Source organism: Leptodactylus fuscus, chromosome 1 (genome assembly GCF_031893055.1).
Source record: "Leptodactylus fuscus isolate aLepFus1 chromosome 1, aLepFus1.hap2, whole genome shotgun sequence".
NCBI classification, from domain to species: domain Eukaryota; kingdom Metazoa; phylum Chordata; class Amphibia; order Anura; family Leptodactylidae; genus Leptodactylus; species Leptodactylus fuscus.
Window position 1 is genome coordinate 116476316 of NC_134265.1, and position 21092 is coordinate 116497407.

General features: G+C 45.0%; 1 non-coding gene across 1 annotated transcript; it reads left to right on the top strand.

The window, feature by feature from the left end:
- The first annotated feature begins 4887 nt into the window (after nucleotides 1–4887).
- Nucleotides 4888–4969, top strand: TRNAS-CGA (transfer RNA serine (anticodon CGA)). The gene has a single exon. It is a non-coding gene; the product is annotated as a tRNA-Ser (tRNA).
- Nucleotides 4970–21092: the final 16123 nt, after the last annotated feature.

Below are 21092 nucleotides of genomic sequence, written 5' to 3' on the forward strand. Positions count from 1 at the left end.
GAGGCGGGGGATCTGCCACATTTATGAAGAGGTATCAATATAGGACAAAAACAAAGGGACTACTTGAAAAAGGTCCATAAAGGACTGAAACATTGCACTGGGCTAATAAAAGTCCCTTTTTATACTAGAGTGCTGCCTATATTTTTTGATTATTTTATACAGGTATTGGCTCTGGACTATGGGACCAGCACTGAGCCCTTTGTTACGTGCCTCTCTTCTTTTTTGTATCTTAGATAGACAGATAGACAGAAAGATAGATAGATAGATAGATAGATAGATAGATAGATAGATAGATAGATAGATAGAATCATAGGGTATAGGCTGGTTACAGATAGATCTCGGACATCCACAGCTTAGTACACATGAATAATATAGCCACTGTACTGTATGTGTAGATCGAAGCCTTTCTCGATAGAACGCAGCCGTCATTAAGTGATTTCTCAGTATCTGGCTCAGAGCAGGTGTGCAAGGCCAGGCATGAGACTGCTTGCACGGCTCTTATTTTTAACACCCTGCTCTCAGGCAGTGACAAGCCATCGCTAAGTGAGGTAATAGCCAATTGATTTTGTTCCGTTTTTTGCAGTAGGCAGTAATAAATCATGCTGCTTGTCAGAGGGGTGTTTTCATGTTTGCTGTAAGAGTGTGCCAACAATTATTCGACAGAAAGCTCTTGTGGCCCCCCTCTTGAGAGCAGGGCTGCTGCCTGAATTAGGATCTCCTTGACCAAAATGAAGCAGCTGTGGCACATGCTCTAACTTGATTCTTTTTGTGTGGGTGGGAGGACTCTGAATTGGAAAGACATGCGATTGATGGATTCACACACTAGGCCTCACAGTTTAACAAAGCAGCAGAGACTAAAAGGAATGTCAAGAGAATAACATGTAGAACAAAGACGAGCTGAGGATGATATATACATTCCATCTAGCAATGTTCTACTTTGAAATTGGGGTTAAATGTGTGCTCTATGAAATGTATGCCTGTGTAGCATCTTAGCTTTCAAGTGCTAAGTGTCTCAAGGATTCAGATTCATGTGCACTTCTCACTAAGGTTTAGTACACCCTATATATGTAATTCTCAATTCACAGCCACATTGAAATAAATTATTTATGTAAATATTCTATGCATGCTATGATCTTTATTCTATCTATCTATCTATCTATCTATCTATCTATCTATCTATCTATCTATCTATCTCCTATCTATCTATCTATCTATCTATCTATCTATCTATCTATCTAATATATATATGCTTATATAAATATATACACAAACACCTGATTTATATATATATATATATATATATATATATATATATATATATATATATATATATCATATGCATATATATTTGTATATCTATATAATCGTATATATCTATAGTATACAGTTAGGGCCAGAAATATTTGGACAGTGACACAATTTTCGCGAGTTGGGCTCTGCATGCCACCACATTGGATTTGAAATGAAACCTCTACAACAGAATTCAAGTGCAGATTGTAACGTTTAATTTGAAGGGTTGAACAAAAATATCTGATAGAAAATGTAGGAATTGTACACATTTCTTTACAAACACTCCACATTTTAGGAGCTCAAAAGTAATTGGACAAATAAACATAACCCAAACAAAATATTTTTATTTTCAATATTTTGTTGCCAATCCTTTGGAGGCAATCACTGCCTTAAGTCTGGAACCCATGGACATCACCAAACGCTGTGTTTCCTCCTTCTTAATGCTTTGCCAGGCCTTTACAGCCGCAGCCTTCAGGTCTTGCTTGTTTGTGGGTCTTTCCGCCTTAAGTCTGGATTTGAGCAAGTGAAATGCATGCTCAATTGGGTTAAGATCTGATGATTGACTTGGCCATTGCAGAATGTTCCACTTTTTTGCACTCATGAACTCCTGGGTAGCTTTGGCTGTATGCTTGGGGTCATTGTCGATCTGTACTATGAAGCGCCGTCAGATCAACTTGGCAGCATTTGGCTGAATCTGGGCTGAAAGTATATCCCGGTACACTTCAGAATTCATCCGGCTACTCTTGTCTGCTGTTATGTAATCAATAAACACAAGTGACCCAGTGCCATTGAAAGCCATGCATGCCCATGCCATCACGTTGCCTCCACCATGTTTTACAGAGGATGTGGTGTGCCTTGGATCATGTGCCGTTCCCTTTCTTCTCCAAACTTTTTTCTTCCCATCATTCTGGTACAGGTTGATCTTTGTCTCATCTGTCCATAGAATACTTTTCCAGAACTGAGCTGGCTTCTTGAGGTGTTTTTCAGCAAATTTAACTCTGGCCTGTCTATTTTTGGAATTGATGAATGGTTTGCATCTAGATGTGAACCCTTTGTATTTACTTTCATGGAGTCTTCTCTTTACTGTTGACTTAGAGACAGATACACCTACTTCACTGAGAGTGTTCTGGACTTCAGTTGATGTTGTGAACGGGTTCTTCTTGACCAAAGAAAGTATGCGGTGATCATCCACCACTGTTGTCATCCGTGGACACCCAGGCCTTTTTGAGTTCCCAAGCTCACCAGTCAATTCCTTTTTTCTTAGAATGTACCCGACTGTTGATTTTGCTACTCCAAGCATGTCTGCTATCTCTCTCATGGATTTTTTCTTTTTTTTCAGCCTCAGGATGTTCTGCTTCACCTCAATTGAGAATTCCTTTGACCGTATGTTGTCTGGTCACAGCAACAGCTTCCAAATGCAAAACCACACACCTGGAATCAACCCCAGACCTTTTAACTACTTCATTGATTACAGGTTTACAAGGGAGACGCCTTCAGAGTTAATTGCAGCCCTTAGAGTCCATTGTCCAATTACTTTTGGTCCCTTGAAAAAGAGGAGGCTATGCATTACAGAGCTATGATTCCTAAACCCTTTCTCCGATTTGGATGTGGAAACTCTCATATTGCAGCTGGGAGTGTGCACTTTCAGCCCATATTATATATATAATTGTATTTTTGAACATGTTTTAGTAAACAGCTAAAATAACAAAACTTGTGTCACTGTCCAAATATTTCTGGCCCTAACTGTATATTACAATTTATGATAAATCAGTTTATGGGAGGAAAATACCTTATTAAATACCAACTAAAGAATGAAAAAATCATGACAAAACTTTACAGGGTTCAAATTTGCCACAAATCACAAGAGGGGAATTTATTAGCACTGGCGTTCTTTACTCCAGTCTTAATCAACTCCCAAGTAAGCACAAGATAAGTATGAATTATTAAGAAGTTCCTGCCTCTTAATAATTCAGCTGCACTCCTGTGTGCCAGAATTGAGATCTACACTAGTCAGGAACGTAAAAAGGTTTCAACTACTGAAGACTATCAAGTTTTTTTGTTTTTTTATATAGTCAGAAACTGGCACAGATTTAGGTATAACTCACGCCAGCTTTCTAGTATGAGCTATAATATATTTGGCAGGCTGCAGCATCCTTGCCCTGGCCCACTTTAGCCTTTGCCAGTTTCGTAAAAATTGGTGAACAGGGCAAAAAAGGAACAATGTGGCACATCCTTGGTGTAAGAAAGGGCCATGCATCAAGGACATGCAACGTTTATACCCATTAATGTCAGAAAGCCAAGTTAGTAAATTTCCCCCAGTTTGTTAATAGGAATTAATATTTTCCTATCACAACAAAAATCTACTCATCAAAAATCTTCTCCAAACCATGGAAAAATACTGCACAAATTACGTAATAATTCTGCCTCACTTATAATTGCTGTTTTCTTTGTGTCACCAGTGGTTTATTTCTTTGTGTTCATATATTCATCCCATAATATAATGAAAAACAGCTTTACAGAAAGAAATATCTTGCTTGTATTTCTATATAATACCCAATCTCTAAAAACAGAGCTGCAGTATAAAGCATAGAGAAAACCATCAATGTAACCCTTTAATTAAACAGAGACTGGATTTGAAACTATTTCAGAATCCCTTTACTCTAAAAGCCTCTGTATTCCAAATATAATCATCAGCCAAAACTGATGATTTCCCTGGCATCAGCTATCTACAGTGAAACCTCTACAGAAGACCACTCCTTTGAGAAGACCCCGTCTTAAAAACTTATTTTTTCTGTGACAAAATGTTATTCCCTGTCGTCCTCAACAGCGGCACAATGTGGGGTATTTCTGCCCCTGTGTGCTGGTAGGACAGGCGGATATTTAATTAGCCAATCAAATGCGTGGCAGGCCCTATAAGAGGGCACAAGAACCTCCCCTCTGCGTGTTTTTTTCTGTCCTGTGTGGACAGAGGACAGGTGGGAGGACTTGTGTCCTCTTTGAGAAGCTCAGCAGGATCACTCACCTCCTGAGCGGTGGTTTTCTTCTTGTCACCTTCTGTGCCCTGCGGGGAGAAGGTGCTTGTTAGCCATGTGTGGCTACCCCCCTCTATCCCCCCTGCCCCCCCTCTCCTCCGCTTCCCCTGCTCCTTGTGACTTACCTGACATTTTGGTGAGAGTCCGGGGACTCCGCATGCCGCCTCTGGTGGCCGCGCGGACTGTAAGCGCGCACTTCCAGTTTCGCCGGAAGTATCATAGCGCCATGGCAACGGCCTGGCGCTGGCGGCCGCTCACTCAGGGAAGATTCAGGCCTTATTAAAGGCCGGAAAAGACGGGGAGATGTGGGGGTAAGTGCCCGTGTTAAGGGCCTCTTGGTGGGGGGGAATGTATATCTTTGCAGACCCCTGATTACAGGGTTAGTTGTCTGGGCAGGTTGCCTCACCTGCTTTGATTGTGGCTCCGCCCACTTCCAGCCGGCCAGAATTAAGAGGCTGGCTGGCCTGGTGTCAGAGACCTTCCTGCAGTATCTGCTGAAGGCGTGCGATTGTGGTGTTCATTGATCTTGAACTCTTTTCCAGTTTGCAAACTTTATTGGGAACCGGCTGTGATGGCCGAGTGGTTAAGGTTTTGGACTCGAAATCCAATGGGGTCTCCCCTCACAGGTTCAGATCCTGTTCACAGCACCAGCCCGGCTAGCTCAGTCGGTAGAGCATGAGACTCTTAGGCTGCATTCACACGGAGTAAACGCTGGCGTTTTTTGTGTGTTTTTTGCACATAGCGCCGCGTTTACGCCGCGTAGCGCCGCGTTAACGCCGCGTTAACGCCACGTATACGCCGCGTTAACGCCGGGCAACGCCACCGCTAAATAGCGCGGCGTTAACGCCGCGTATACGCGGCGTTAACGCGACGCTACGCGGCGTAAACGCGGTGCTATGTGCAAAAAACACACAAAAAACGCCAGCGTTTACTCCGTGTGAATGCAGCCTTAATCTCAAGGTCGTGGGTTCGAGTCGCACGTTGGGCGCCAAGTCACCTCTCTGTCCGGTCTACAGGACCTGGTAAGATTTACCCTTTTTTTTTAAAAGCTGGTATGATGTCATGGTGACAGTGTTGCATGGTCTATTATCTCTCTCTGTAGGATATGTCATCCTCTACTACCCCTCCTGCGGATGGTAGGAGGAAAACCTCTTCCAAGAGGAAACATCTTTCCTGCTTCGATTGCGACACACCGCTCCCTGATGGTAGGTAGCGGCTTGAAAGGTTGTGCCCTGCGGGGTACTACTGGTCCTATAACTTGCCTATTTTCAGGCTATGAGTGGGCCCGTTGTCGCGGGTGCAGAGGTCCTCCACCTGTGGAGCCCTCTCCCAGAGATATGATGGCATGGGTCAAGGAGATGGTGAGTTTGGGCATCGCTTGGGTAAATAGTTTTTCCCTTGCTTGTACTCTCCTTTTTGTTTTGCAGGATGATTCCCTCAAAGGGATCCATTGCACCTTGTCTCAGCTCACCAGGAGACAATGCTCTGAGCTCCGTTCCTCGTCTCTCCCCCCCCCTTGTAACACCTGCGGGTGGCAGAGGATGATTCCTCCGAGGACGACTCAGTTATTCCAGCAGAACTGCGTTCCATTATGAACAAACGGGCAGGCTGCTGAAGTCCATCCGGTCTACAGTGTACCGAGATGTTGACGGGGAAGCCTCCACGTCTGCCTCTGGGGGACATATTGCCTTCCATGCGGACGCCACGCTGACCGACCTTATGGTGCAGCAGTGGAAACAGCCAGAGAAAGGACATTCGCTTTCCAGGATCTTCAAGAGTTTGTTTCCTATTAACACTACCCAGTGGGATTCCTGGGGGCCTCCCCCGAAGGTGGATTTGGCCGTAGCAAAGCTGTCCCGCAGAACCTTGGTGCCCTTGGAAGATGGTTCAAATCTTCAGGACCCTCTGGATCGTAGGGCGGACTCCGTTCTGAAGAAGGTCTACTCAGCTTCCTCCGCGCAAGTCTCTGTGGCCATAGCCTCCTCTATGGTTGGTGACTTTTTGCGCAACCGCTTAGCCGCCTTGGAGCGGGATATAGACGTGGGCGTAGACAGAGATGAGATTCTGGCCTCTATGAAAGAGTTCATAGGGCTGCAGATTATTTGACAGAATCCTCCTGCCATCAATTTAAAATCTCCGCCAAATCTATGGCGTTGTCTACTGCGGCCCGTAGACCCCTTTGGCTAAAGCCTTGGCGGGCAGATTTTGCGTCTAAAGCAGCACTCTGTGCTCTCCCCTTTGAGCCGGGAAGGGTGTCTGGCCAAAGCTTAGACGCCATTATGGAGGGATTAGCTGAAGGTAGGGGAAGGTCCCTACCTCAAGCATCCAGGGGCAGACGTGCTCCCCCTAGAGGCAGAGGTTCTTTCTCTAATTATAGACGCCCTTCCCAACAACGGCGTTTTAGATATCGCCCTAGGGGAGCTGGTCGTGGCACTTCCAAGGAGGACACCAAGAGGAAGCCTGAGTTTTGACGTGGGGCAGCTCCCTGTGGCCCCCCTTCCTGTGGGAGGACGTCTTTCCTCCTTTTCCAGAGCATGGTTCACCCATATCCAAGACCCATGGGTGTTGAAGATCATACAACACGGGTATCACATCGACTTTCATCTTCCACCTCCAGATCGGTTCGTTTCCACCCAAACTCTTCCACCTTCTCAGCAGGCCAGTCTAGAAGCCTTGGTTGCCGAATATGTTACCAAGGGCGCCCTGGAGAAGGTACCAGCCTCAGACCTCGGTCTGGGAGTCTACTCCCCCGTCTTTCTGGTCCCCAAGTTCACCGGGGGCTGGAGGATGATAATAGATCTGAGGTACCTCAATCGGTTTATCAGGAAGAGGTCATTTCGAATGGAAACCGTGGATTCCGTGGCTGTATTTCTTCAGCCAGGAGAGGTGATGGTTACCCTCGATTTGAAGGACGCCTATCTACATGTCCCCATTGCTCATTTCCACAGGAAGTTCCTCAGGATTGCCGTCGCTATGGCCGGCCACAGGGAGCACTATCAATTCACAGCTCTGCCATTTGGCATCACATCCGCCCCACTGGTATTCACCAAGGTGATTTCTCCGGTCGCCGCAGCCCTCAGACTTCAGGGTCTTTTCATCGTCCCTTATCTAGACGACTGGCTACTGAAAGCTCAGTCTCCTGCTGCCCTCCTCCAGCAGCTCAACCTTGCCATCAACTTCCTACAGGAGTTAGGATTATCAATTGGGAGAAGTCCGAAATCGTTCCATCCACCTGAAGAAAATTCCTCGGATTTATAGTGGATTCAGAAGCGATGCAGATCTTCCTCTCCAGTCCAAGGAAGGAAAGAATCCAAGCCAGTGCACGATTCCTATTGCGCACTCGGCAGGTAACCATCCGGACCGCCATGAGAGTCCTGGGCCTGATGTCATCCTCGGCCAGGGCGGTGCCTTGGACTTTATGGCATTTGCGTCCCCTGCAGATGGAAGTGTTGAGAACCTGGAACAGGTCTCCACGGGGATTGCACAAGAAGATCTGCCTTTCTCCCGCTACCCGTCTTTCCCTCAGATGGTGGATACACCTGAAAGACGGAAGGTGCACGGTCCCGACAGTGTGGACCCTGTTGACAACAGATGCATCCCAGTGGGGATGGGGAGCCCATTGTCAAGACAAAACTGTACAAGGACGATGGAGATGTCCGGAGCTGGGGTCATCCAATCTCAAGGAACTCAGAGCAGTGTACCTGGCCCTAGTACACTTTGCCCCAGAATTGAAAGGCAAGTCTGTCAAAAACCGGTCAGACAATATGACGGTGGTAGTCTATATAAACAAACAAGGGGGCACCAGGTCACCAACCTTGCTGAGAGAGACGAATCTCATATTTGCCTAGGCGGAGAAGAATCTGGTCCAGTTATCCGCTGTTCACATAAAGGGCTCCCTGAACATAGTAGCGGATCAGCTGAGTCAGGGTATTACCGTATCAGGAGAATGGTCTCTCAATCCAGACGTATTTCAACAGATCGTCCAGAGATGGGGTCTCCCGGAGGTCGATCTTATGGCTACCCGACTCAACGTCAAGGTGGGGACCTTCTGCTCTCTGTACCAGGAGGACAATCCCTTGGCGGTGGATGCCCTGTCCATCCCATGGAGGTTCAGGCTGTTTTACATATTCCCTCCAATTCCAATCATACCAAAGGTATTGATAAAAATAAGACAGGACCAAGCCTCGGGAATAGCCATAATCCCGTTCTGGCCAAAAAGGGCTTGGTTTGCTCAGCTCATACAAATGAGTCAGGGCATATATTGGAGGCTTCCCCCACTCCCAGACCTGGTAACCCAAGGAGAGCTGAGATGCCAGGATCTGAGGAGACTCAACCTGACAGCCTGGAGGTTGACCAGTCCCTATTGAGAAATAGAGGACTGTCACAAGCCGTCTTGAAGACCCTATCCAGCGCCAGAGCAGATTCGACTAACAGGAACTACCGTCGAATAGGTAACATCTTTAATGCCTGGTGTCTGCAGCATCAAGTGGACTCCACCTATCCCCCTACGGAGGCGATCCTGGACTTCCTTCAAGACGGACTAGACAGAGGTCTTGCTGCGGCCACACTCAAGGTACACGTAGCGGCCCTGTCCGCCTATCTGGGGAGGCGTTTGTCTCAGGATCCTTTAGTGAGCACCTTTATTAAAGGGGCAACTAGGCTGAGACCGGTGGTAAACACCCCTGTCCACCAATGGGACCTTATTCCGGTCCTGAACGCCCTATGTGGCCAGCCATTTGAACCTCTGGAAGAGGTCTCCCTCAAGTCGCTAACCGGCAAAATGGTGCTGCTATTGGCAGTCACACCTGCCAAACGCGTTAGTGAACTACAAGCTTTGTCCGCTGAGGAGCCATATACCACCTTTTTCTCTGACCATGTACAGCTTAGGTTCCTCCCTGGGTTTCGTCCCAAGGTGCCATCTGCTGTAAACAGGAACCAACTGATTTCCCTTCCAGTATTTTTTCCGTTCCCTTCTTCTGCTGAAGAAGAAAGATGGCACAAGCTGGATGTGGTTAGATGCCTGCAGATCTACTTGCAGCGCACTCGCCCCTTTAGGTGGACTGAAAACCTGTTGGTCAGCTACACGGGGAAAAACAAGGGCGCCAAAGCCGCCAAAGCTACAATATCCCGGTGGGTTACCGAGACTATTAGAGTCGCCTATACCGCCCAAGGGCTGTCGGCTCCATCTTTCCTTCATGCCCATTCAACCAGGGCAGTGTCCACTTCACGGGCAGAAAGAAGTGCTTTGTCTGTGGACCAAATATATGCAGCTGCCTCTTGGGCATCTGAATCCACCTTCATTCGGCATTACCGCCTGAAGGACCAAGTGGCAGATTCCACTGCCTTTGCCCAGACCAGTTTAAGTTCGGTCATGGGTTTGTCCCACCCATCTTGGGGACCTGCTTGCTATATCCCCACATTGTGCCGCTGTTGAGGACGACAGGGAACGAGTGATTATGAAGATAATCTTGTTTCCCTTAGTCCTAACAGCGGCACAAGATTTCCCACCCTGGGAATCATATCTTATGTATAAAACTGTATATAAATGTAATGGAGGTACTTTTGTATTTACACGCAGAGGGGAGGTTCTTGTGCCCTCTTATAGGGCCTGCCACGCATTTGATTGGCTAATTAAATATCCGCCTGTCCTACCAGCACACAGGGGCAGAAATACCCCACATTGTGCCGCTGTTAGGACTAAGGGAAACAAGATTATCTTCATAATCACTCGTTCTCTTCTCTATAAACAGACCGATTTTTTTATCAAGCCAAAGATCACTTTTTCCCTGAGAACACCTTTAAAAAGACCACATTGGACTTTCATACACTGTGAGACCAATATTTTCACAGCTTTGTGCCACATTACTGGACTGGTGCAAGTAAGAGCAAGAGACTTGTAAGAGACCTTAGGAGAGGAAAGTCCTTATTAGGACTAGGAATGAGAGGAAGAGAATGCAAAGGATCACAATTTAAAGGGAAACTATGCAGTTTACTAGGAACAAGTGGAAATTCAGGCAAGGGGGCCCAAGATTTAGTAAGATGCCTTGCAAGGCAATAAAATGATGGGTCAATCTTGAACTTGGAAATTTGCAGGTCAACAGAAAGCGTTGAGGCCCCTTATGTGTGAGGGTTGGAATGACTTATGCACAGCACCATGGGTGTTTTGTTAGGCCTAGTTCTGTGTAACAACCTTTTTTTTCAGCTCTTCCATAAGGGGGCGTTCACACTACCGTTGGTGTCCGACAGCTAGTGTCCGCTGCTAACGTCCGTTCAAAATCTTGTGCGGACATTAGCATCGGACACTAGCTGTGTCCGTGACATTTTGCATTGATTTAAATGGACATCGGGTGCGTTCTTTTACAGTCCGTGGGTGTCCTTAACTGTCCGTTCCCAAAGATGTCCGACTTTTCAAGCGGACAGCAAAAACCTACATGTCGGGTTATGCTGTCTGCTTGAAAAGTCGGCCATCTTTATGAACGGACAGTTAAAGACACCCACGTAAGTAAAAGAACGCACCCGATATCCCTTTAAATCAATGCAAAATATCACGGACAGAGCTAGTGTCCGATGCTAATGTCCGCACAAGATTTTGTACAGACATTAGCAGCAGACACTAGCTGTCGGGACACCGACAGTAGTGTGAACGCCCCCTCAGTATTTCTGAGTTTGAGTGGATTGTACATGACTCTGACTCCATTAGGCACTTTAAGCTGCTTTTTGTTAGCTCGTGCTTTGATAGGACCACCCCCATTAAACCCTTAACGCTAAATCACGTACCTGTACGTCAGGTAATGTGGTTAATTCCTGCATTCCCACGTGCATGTACGTGATGGAGATCGCACGGGCTCAGAAGCAGAGCCCGTGCGATCTCCATGGGAGGCCAGCTGTATCTGACAGCCAGGCTTCCCCTGTAGCAGCAGGGACGGTGATTGCACCGACCCCCGCTGTTTAACCCTTAAGGTGCCATGATCCATAGTGATCATGGCACCCTAGGGGTTTGGCCGGCTATAAAGCATGCTGCCGGCAGCATCAGGAGTCTGTATTGCAGGACGAGAGGAAGCTAGTCTACGCATCTGCATAGCTAGCTTCCTCTATAGACTGCAATACACGTGTATTGCAGTCTGTAGTTAGTATAGAACCAGCGATCCTCTCTGATCGCTGGTTCTAGTGTGCTTGTAGCACAAATAAAAAGATGTAAAACAGTTTTTTTTTTAAAAAAAAAAAAAAGTGTGTAAAACAAACAAAAAAACAAACATAGTTACATTTCTTGTAAATCTGGAAAATCGCTGTTACACTTGTAAGCCTTATAATGTCCAAAAAAATTAAAATTCAATCAAAAGATGATGCCGATATAAAGCAAAGATATGGGAGATAATATTTATTACTGTATTTGGGTGGTATAACTATCTGCCTGAAAAGCAGAGAATTTCACATTTTGAAAATTGCAATTTTTTCCAAATTTCCATCAAATTTCCTATTTTTTTTAATAAGTAAATACAAAAATATTGATTAGTGTTTACCACTAACATGAAGTATAATGTGTTACGAGAAAATAATCACAAAATCACTTGTGTAAATTAAAGCGTCTCAAAGTTATTGCCATTTAAAGTGACATGTCAATTTTGAAAAAATAGGCCTGGTCCTTAACATACATTTGGGCTGTGTCCTTAAGGGGTTAAAGAACATTCTTCTGTGTGAATTAGGGTTGTCGGGTCAAAGAGGTTTCTCTGTACTGTATTTTTTTTTCCTATCAGTATGTCTTTGGAGTATGGGAGAAAACCCATGCAAACACGGGAAGAACATACAAACTCCTTGCAGATGTTGTCTGTGGCAGGATTTTAACCCATGGCTCAAGTGCTGCAAGGATGCAGTGCTAACCACTGAGGCACCGTGCTGCCTCTGCTCTACTGTATTTTAGGTGTGGGGGCCTCCTGACTCTGTCTTGGCTGATAATAGCTAATAATGATAGAGGAAAGAAGGTTTGTAAATGTAGAATTTCAATACCAGTCTGACTGCAGTTTACTCCCTTTTCATTGCAACACATGTATACTTGGTTGATCATGTATGTGCATACGGAGATAGCTAACAACTAGAGATGAGCGAACACTAAAATGTTCGAGGTTCGAAATTCGATTCGAACAGCCGCTCACTGTTCGAGTGTTCGAATGGGTTTCGAACCCCATTATAGTCTATGGGGAACATAAACTCGTTAAGGGGGAAACCCAAATTCGTGTCTGGAGGGTCACCAAGTCCACTATGACACCCCAGGAAATGATACCAACACCCTGGAATGACACTGGGACAGCAGGGGAAGCATGTCTGGGGGCATAAAAGTCACTTTATTTCATGGAAATCCCTGTCAGTTTGCGATTTTCGCAAGCTAACTTTTCCCCATAGAAATGCATTGGCCAGTGCTGATTGGCCAGAGTACGGAACTCGACCAATCAGCGCTGGCTCTGCTGGAGGAGGCGGAGTCTAAGATCGCTCCACACCAGTCTCCATTCAGGTCCGACCTTAGACTCCGCCTCCTCCGGCAGAGCCAGCGCTGATTGGCCGAAGGCTGGCCAATGCATTCCTATGCGAATGCAGAGACTTAGCAGTGCTGAGTCAGTTTTGCTCAACTACACATCTGATGCACACTCGGCACTGCTACATCAGATGTAGCAATCTGATGTAGCAGAGCCGAGGGTGCACTAGAACCCCTGTGCAAACTCAGTTCACGCTAATAGAATGCATTGGCCAGCGCTGATTGGCCAATGCATTCTATTAGCCCGATGAAGTAGAGCTGAATGTGTGTGCTAAGCACACACATTCAGCTCTACTTCATCGGGCTAATAGAATGCACTGGCCAGCGCTGATTGGCCAGAGTACGGAACTCGACCAATCAGCGCTGGCTCTGCTGGAGGAGGCGGAGTCTAAGGTCGGACCTGAATGGAGACTGGTGTGGAGCGATCTTAGACTCCGCCTCCTCCAGCAGAGCCAGCGCTGATTGGCCGAATTCCGTACTCTGGCCAATCAGCACTGGCTAATGCATTGTATTGGCGTGATGAAGCAGTGCTGAATGTGTGTGCTTAGCACACACATTCAGCTCTACTTCATCGGGCTAATAGAATGCATTGGCCAATCAGCGCTGGCCAATGCATTCTATTAGCTTGATGAAGCAGAGTGTGCACAAGGGTTCAAGCGCACCCTCGGCTCTGATGTAGCAGAGCCGAGGCTGCACAAGGGTTCAAGCGCACCCTCGGCTCTGATGTAGGAGAGCCGAGGGTGCACTTGAACCTTTGTGCACCCTCAGCTCTGCTACATCAGAGCCGAGGGTGCGCTTGAACCCTTGTGCACACTCTGCTTCATCAAGCTAATAGAATGCATTGGCCAGCGCTGATTGGCCAATGCATTCTATTAGCCCGATGAAGTAGAGCTGAATGTGTGTGCTAAGCACACACATTCAGCACTGCTTCATCACGCCAATACAATGCATTAGCCAGTGCTGATTGGCCAGAGTACGGAATTCGGCCAATCAGCGCTGGCTCTGCTGGAGGAGGCGGAGTCTAAGATCGCTCCACACCAGTCTCCATTCAGGTCCGACCTTAGACTCCGCCTCCTCCAGCAGAGCCAGCGCTGATTGGTCGAGTTCCGTACTCTGGCCAATCAGCGCTGGCCAATGCATCCCTATGGGAAAAAGTTTATCTCACAAAAATCACAATTACACACCCGATAGAGCCCCAAAAAGTTATTTTTAATAACATTCCCCCCTAAATAAAGGTTATCCCTAGCTATCCCTGCCTGTACAGCTATCCCTGTCTCATAGTCACAAAGTTCACATTCTCATATGACCCGGATTTGAAATCCACTATTCGTCTAAAATGGAGGTCACCTGATTTCGGCAGCCAATGACTTTTTCCAATTTTTTTCAATGCCCCCGGTGTCGTAGTTCCTGTCCCACCTCCCCTGCGCTGTTATTGGTGCAAAAAAGGCGCCAGGGAAGGTGGGAGGGGAATCGAATTTTGGCGCACTTTACCACGCGGTGTTCGATTCGATTCGAACATGGCGAACACCCTGATATCCGATCGAACATGTGTTCGATAGAACACTGTTCGCTCATCTCTACTAACAACCAATAAATGGGCATAGGGGGCAATTTAAAAGGTGTCTGTCACCAGGGTGAAGCATATTAAACCAGGAATATAGTGAAATAGGTCAGGATTTCTTGAATACATGCTTTTTTTTCCCCATTGCAGAAATATTCACTAAAGACCCTTGCACATGACCGAATCCCGTCTTTGGGAAATGGTCTGTGTGTGGGCAGTAAGACTTGGATTGAATTCTACCATGTGCATAGGATCCACATCATAGTCAGTTAGGATGTAGTGAACTCTGAACGACCCAATCTTTACAGTAATAAACTGACAATGCTATCACACCAGTGATCGGGCTGTTTGGATGCTCACTATATCTTAACTGACTATAATGCAGTGGTTCCTGTACATCGCTCAGTTCAGTTTGGGTACAGGACTCAGTCTTGTGAAAAGACTTTTATTTCACTATATACAAATGAGTATTCTGGAGCACCAGAATACTCCAAACACCAAGGGAAACACCATTGCTCCAAATTGCTACGCCTCACACTGCTCTAATGTGCCTCCTTTCTCCCTACATTTGTTAAGTGACATAGCCCGGTAGCCTGTCAGATAATCGGCAAATGTGTAGAGGTGCTCTAAAGTTCCCAGGCTTGACCAGCTTGTCTGTTATTATCTAGGAAAAGCTGTGGTCCAGTCGTTTCTAGGAGTACTATGATGCTGGCCCTATTGCTTAATGATGGGAGAGAAGAAGAAGACATATTAGAGGGGTGTGGGGAATATCACTTTGGAGAAATAGAGCTGCCCTTGGTGCCCCAGGTTGCTTATTTGCATACTGTGAAATGAACAAATATCTCGGAAAAGGAGGCATGAGTTTTCATGGGGGATAAAGCTTTACATTCAGATGAGCCTGACCTATCTATCTGTGTTGCTAGGTTAATATACCTCAGCCTGTTGACAGACTCCAGTGATTATAACCTAATATGGACTGTAGATATAGTGGGTACACAGGCTACAATTGCATCTCGCCCTGGCACATAAGTGGGTATAAAGGCCACTCAGCCAGGCAAGGAGACACTATTATTGTAAATAGCACTTCTGTTCTTTTTGTGCATGCTGATCACAGTGAAGAATTCAGGTACCTGGCAATTGACGAATGACTTTGTAGCAAGAAAATGTGAGTATTACAATGTAGATAGGGGATCAGTTTGTATTTTAGGTCTAGTGGTCCTCTACAGAAACCTCTGAAAGGGAATATTGTGTAATCATTTCCTTGCAATTCCATTTAATGTGAGTTAAAATTGCACAAAAAAGGCTTCCATTGTCAATCTTTCTCTTTACACCTTTCTGTGGAGATTATGATGATTTTGCACTTGTTTGCCTAAAGCAAACTGGCAAATACTCAAATAATCATATTTACTTGCAAATCTTTCAAGCAATCATAATGTGGATTATGGAACAGGATGTTAAGCTGCCCATGATTCATTTCACTTTATAGTGTTCAGTTCTCACAGTACCAAACCATCTATTATTACAAAACATACAAACTACTCTATAGGAGGATTGAGCCGACATTACTACATCTCACCTTTATAAAGCAGAAATCCAAATTCATAAGTCTTTGCTTAACTTTGATTTTATTTGCATTCTGATCTCTGACGTAACTGATGGGTATGTTAACCCTTATTTCTCTGAAGTTCATCTGTAAATATCAGTCAAACTTTTCCTACCCAGAAATTATACCAGAGTATAACAGTCCGTATTCTGGGTGTAAATTCTGGAACCCCAGCAGTTCTACTGAATTCTTAGAGTACCATAAGGACCAATGATATAAATTTGTTATATGTAGAACGTTATATGTAGAACTGTTTAAGGTATGGGCCATTATTTGGTCGGTCGGTCGGTCGATCGGTCTGGCTATCTAACCATTCATGTGCGTATTTGTCTATTTGCTGGCTCAGTGGTTAGTACTGAAGCCTTACAGTGCAGGAGTCCTGGGTTTGAATCCTGCCAAGGACAAAATCTGCAAGGAATTTGTATAATCTCCCTATGTTTGCGTGGGTTTCTTACAAGTTCTCCAGTTTCTTCCCACACTCCGAAGACAAGCTGATGGGGAATGTAGATTGTGAACCCTATATGAGGACAGTGACTGTCAATGTCTATAAAGTGCTGTGGAATATGATGGGGCTATAGAAGTAAGCATAATACAGCTATATCTGTTTATCTCTATGTCAATTCATTATTAGAGATGAGCGAACACTAAAATGTTCGAGGTTCGAAATTCGATTCGAACAGCCGCTCACTGTTCGAGTGTTCGAATGGGTTTCGAACCCCATTATAGTCTATGGGGAACATAAACTCGTTAAGGGGGAAACCCAAATTCGTGTCTGGAGGGTCACCAAGTCCACTATGACACCCCAGGAAATGATACCAACACCCTGGAATGACACTGGGACAGCAGGGGAAGCATGTCTGGGGGCATAAAAGTCACTTTATTTCATGGAAATCCCTGTCAGTTTGCGATTTTCGCAAGCTAACTTTTCCCCATAGAAATGCATTGGCCAGTGCTGATTGGCCAGAGTACGGAACTCGACCAATCAGCGCTGGCTCTGCTGGAGGAGGCGGAGTCTAAGATCGCTCCACACCAGTCTCCATTCAGGTCCGACCTTAGACTCCGCCTCCTCCGGCAGAGCCAGCGCTGATTGGCCGAAGGCTGGCCAATGCATTCCTATGCGAATGCAGACTTAGCAGTGCTGAGTCAGTTTTGCTCAACTACACATCTGATGCACACTCGGCACTGCTACATCAGATGTAGCAATCTGATGTAGCAGAGCCGAGGGTGCACTAGAACCCCTGTGCAAACTCAGTTCACGCTAATAGAATGCATTGGCCAGCGCTGATTGGCCAATGCATTCTATTAGCCCGATGAAGTAGAGCTGAATGTGTGTGTTAAGCACACACATTCAGCACTGCTTCATCACGCCAATACAATGCATTAGCCAGTGCTGATTGGCCAGAGTACGGAATTCGGCCAATCAGCGCTGGCTCTGCTGGAGGAGGCGGAGTCTAAGGTCGGACCTGAATGGAGACTGGTGTGGAGTGATCTTAGACTCCGCCTCCTCCAGCAGAGCCAGCGCTGATTGGCCGAATTCCGTACTCTGGCCAATCAGCGCTGGCCAATGCATTCTATTAGCCCGATGAAGTAGAGCTGAATGTGTGTGCTAAGCACACACATTCAGCACTGCTTCATCACGCCAATACAATGCATTAGCCAGTGCTGATTGGCCAGAGTACGGAATTCGGCCAATCAGCGCTGGCTCTGCTGGAGGAGGCGGAGTCTAAGGTCGGACCTGAATGGAGACTGGTGTGGAGCGATCTTAGACTCCGCCTCCTCCAGCAGAGCCAGCGCTGATTGGCCGAATTCCGTACTCTGGCCAATCAGCGCTGGCCAATGCATTCTATTAGCCCGATGAAGTAGAGCTGAATGTGTGTGCTTAGCACACACATTCAGCTCTACTTCATCGGGCTAATAGAATGCATTGGCCAATCAGCGCTGGCCAATGCATTCTATTAGCTTGATGAAGCAGAGTGTGCACAAGGGTTCAAGCGCACCCTCGGCTCTGATGTAGCAGAGCCGAGGGTGCACAAGGGTTCAAGTGCACCCTCGGCTCTCCTACATCAGAGCCGAGGGTGCGCTTGAACCCTTGTGCAGCCTCAGCTCTGCTACATCAGAGCCGAGGGTGCGCTTGAACCCTTGTGCACACTCTGCTTCATCAAGCTAATAGAATGCATTGGCCAGCACTGATTGGCCAGAGTACGGAATTCGGCCAATCAGCGCTGGCCAATGCATCCCTATGGGAAAAAGTTTATCTCACAAAAATCACAATTACACACCCGATAGAGCCCCAAAAAGTTATTTTTAATAACATTCCCCCCTAAATAAAGGTTATCCCTAGCTATCCCTGCCTGTACAGCTATCCCTGTCTCATAGTCACAAAGTTCACATTCTCATATGACCCGGATTTGAAATCCACTATTCGTCTAAAATGGAGGTCACCTGATTTCGGCAGCCAATGACTTTTTCCAATTTTTTTCAATGCCCCCAGTGTCGTAGTTCCTGTCCCACCTCCCCTGCGCTGTTATTGGTGCAAAAAAGGCGCCAGGGAAGGTGGGAGGGGAATCGAATTTTGGCGCACTTTACCACGCGGTGTTCGATTCGATTCGAACATGGCGAACACCCTGATATCCGATCGAACATGTGTTCGATAGAACACTGTTCGCTCATCTCTATTCATTATCATTTATCTATTTATTTAGTTATCTACACCATATATTCAGTAAATCCCATATTTATCTATCTATTCATCTATCTATCTATCTATCTATCTATCTATCTATCTATCTATCTATCTATCTATCTATCTATCTATCTAGCTGTCTGTCTGTCTGTCTTCTATCCATTATTGTCAGTCTATCTTTCCACACACGTATATGGAATATACTTGCTGTTATTTACATACAGGCATGCAATCATTTAAAGAACTGTACATGAAGCTGTCACATACCACAGTAACATAACAAGTGAACAGATAATGCATATTATAAGCGCCTCCTGTAATAAGTTATGGTGGATTTTTCTCACTTTGTCATTTCAGCTGCATTTTAATTAGGGCAGATATGTTTTATAGATTCAATTCACAGCCTATGTAATCTTCCATTTCTGTCTGGTGTACATTTGATTTCTTTTATCCCCAAGCTCTTCGTGCAATAGACAAAGAGTGGGATAATTCACAGCTCATTTCATTTGAATATTCTGTTTAAAAGCCCGGAAAATGGCTGCCCATCATTTTCAAGTTGCTAAATACAGAGATGAATTTACTTTTTCTAAATAATCAGTCCAAATGAAAACTCTTCTGTTTTGTGATACATCTTGTTGAAATTAAGCCTAGCCTCTAGTGATCTTAAAAAGGCCCATCAAGGATTTGTTTTCCAATACATCTTGCAATGTCTTATCAGAACAAGCACAGCTTATTACCCACTTTGGAGTAAAATAAACAAATATTACCAGCAGATTGCAGCCATGACAATTGCCTGCCATGTTTAAAAACACAGTCTAAAGCTTTACCTGCGGAAATATCTGATTGGTTTGCTTTAACTTTTATAATATTGTCAATGAACATTACAACTGCAAACAAAAGCTTGACTGCTTTCTAACTCACTGAAACACTCTAGACATTTTTATCAAATTTTGCAAATTTTTTTTACAAGATCCACAGTGGTCAGATGTTAGCTGTTGGTCAGTAGGCAATTATGAAGTGTGCTACACTTTTTTGTATTTTTTTTTTTTTTTTTGGTGCAACATTTTGGCTTCATAGTGTTTTTATTCCAAAAACAACATACTCAGGCACAGTTCACATCTGTACATGGGTTTCTGTTCGGGAAGTCTGCTTGGGGACCCCCGAATGGAAACCTAATCCACATAAAAAAGCGGTTACCTAAGGAAACCCCTGGACCACATAGACTATAATGGAGTGAATGTGGTTTTTGTATGAAAAATGCGTAGTGAAAAGTGCTGCTTCAGGCCTTTTCTCTCCGAATTTTTAATGCAGAGAGAATGAATGCAGATGTGAACCAAGCCTTAGTGTCATGTCTTTTCCAGGCATTTTCTTCTCCATGAAAAAAAAAAAAAAACACCACTAAAAAAGCTTTGTAAAAAACAGGAATTTTACCACCCTAGCAAAACTGTGTGGTGAGGAACTTTACAGGTCCAATGAATGTGTCAACCTTTCCAGAATATCTGGTCATGGCACAGAAAAAGGAATAATCTTTTGGTCCCAAGAAAAAGCAATAAGCAGGGTTGTACTGAACCACCAGAGTACCAGAGTATCGGCCCTGACACATTAATGGTACCCAAAAATTCTAAAAGACAAGGCTCACTAAACAACAGGGATGACTTACAAATCCTATAGATACCTACTTCTTATTGACAATATGTCCTATATGGACATTCACAGGTCCTGTATGGATGGAGAATAGGACCTCAGAATCCTATCCTGAGACTGGGTCATCAGTACTCCAGTCTCAGGATAGGATGGACATGCGAATGTCCACTAGATGACCACTCAGTTGTCACTTGGGTAATAATAGTTGAGCATAGTTTCAGTGTTTTACAGGAACAATCTCTGGATTGCATTGCTTTATAGACTACTTTGTAGCTGATGTTGCCAATGTGCCTAGTATTGTTTATGGCAGCACTCTGATAAAGCAGTGCTTTAATATTGTTACATAGTTAGACCAGTATGGAGTAAAATAAACAAATATTGCCAGCACAAGGCACACAAGGTAGCATGAACCACTGTGTTTGGATGCCAGTGTCTGCTCAGTGCTTAAAGCCCCCATTGCTCAGAGCTATAGAATACTTACAAAGGGGAGGAGATGAGAAGTGGCAGTGCTAGATCCCCCAAATTGATAGAAACAAGAATATTTAAATGTTCTAAAATTATTACATTTTATAGAGGGAAATTGGTAAAAAAAAGTTTTCTATTTTACTTAAAAAAAGTTTAACAGATAAGAAAAATTCATTTTTCTATGTACAATATGTTTAATCTGTCAATCTAGCAAATATCTTCTTTTGTAAATTGGATTTGTGTGTATTTTTCGGTAAGATTTATGAGACTGTTTGTGGCAGCCCTAG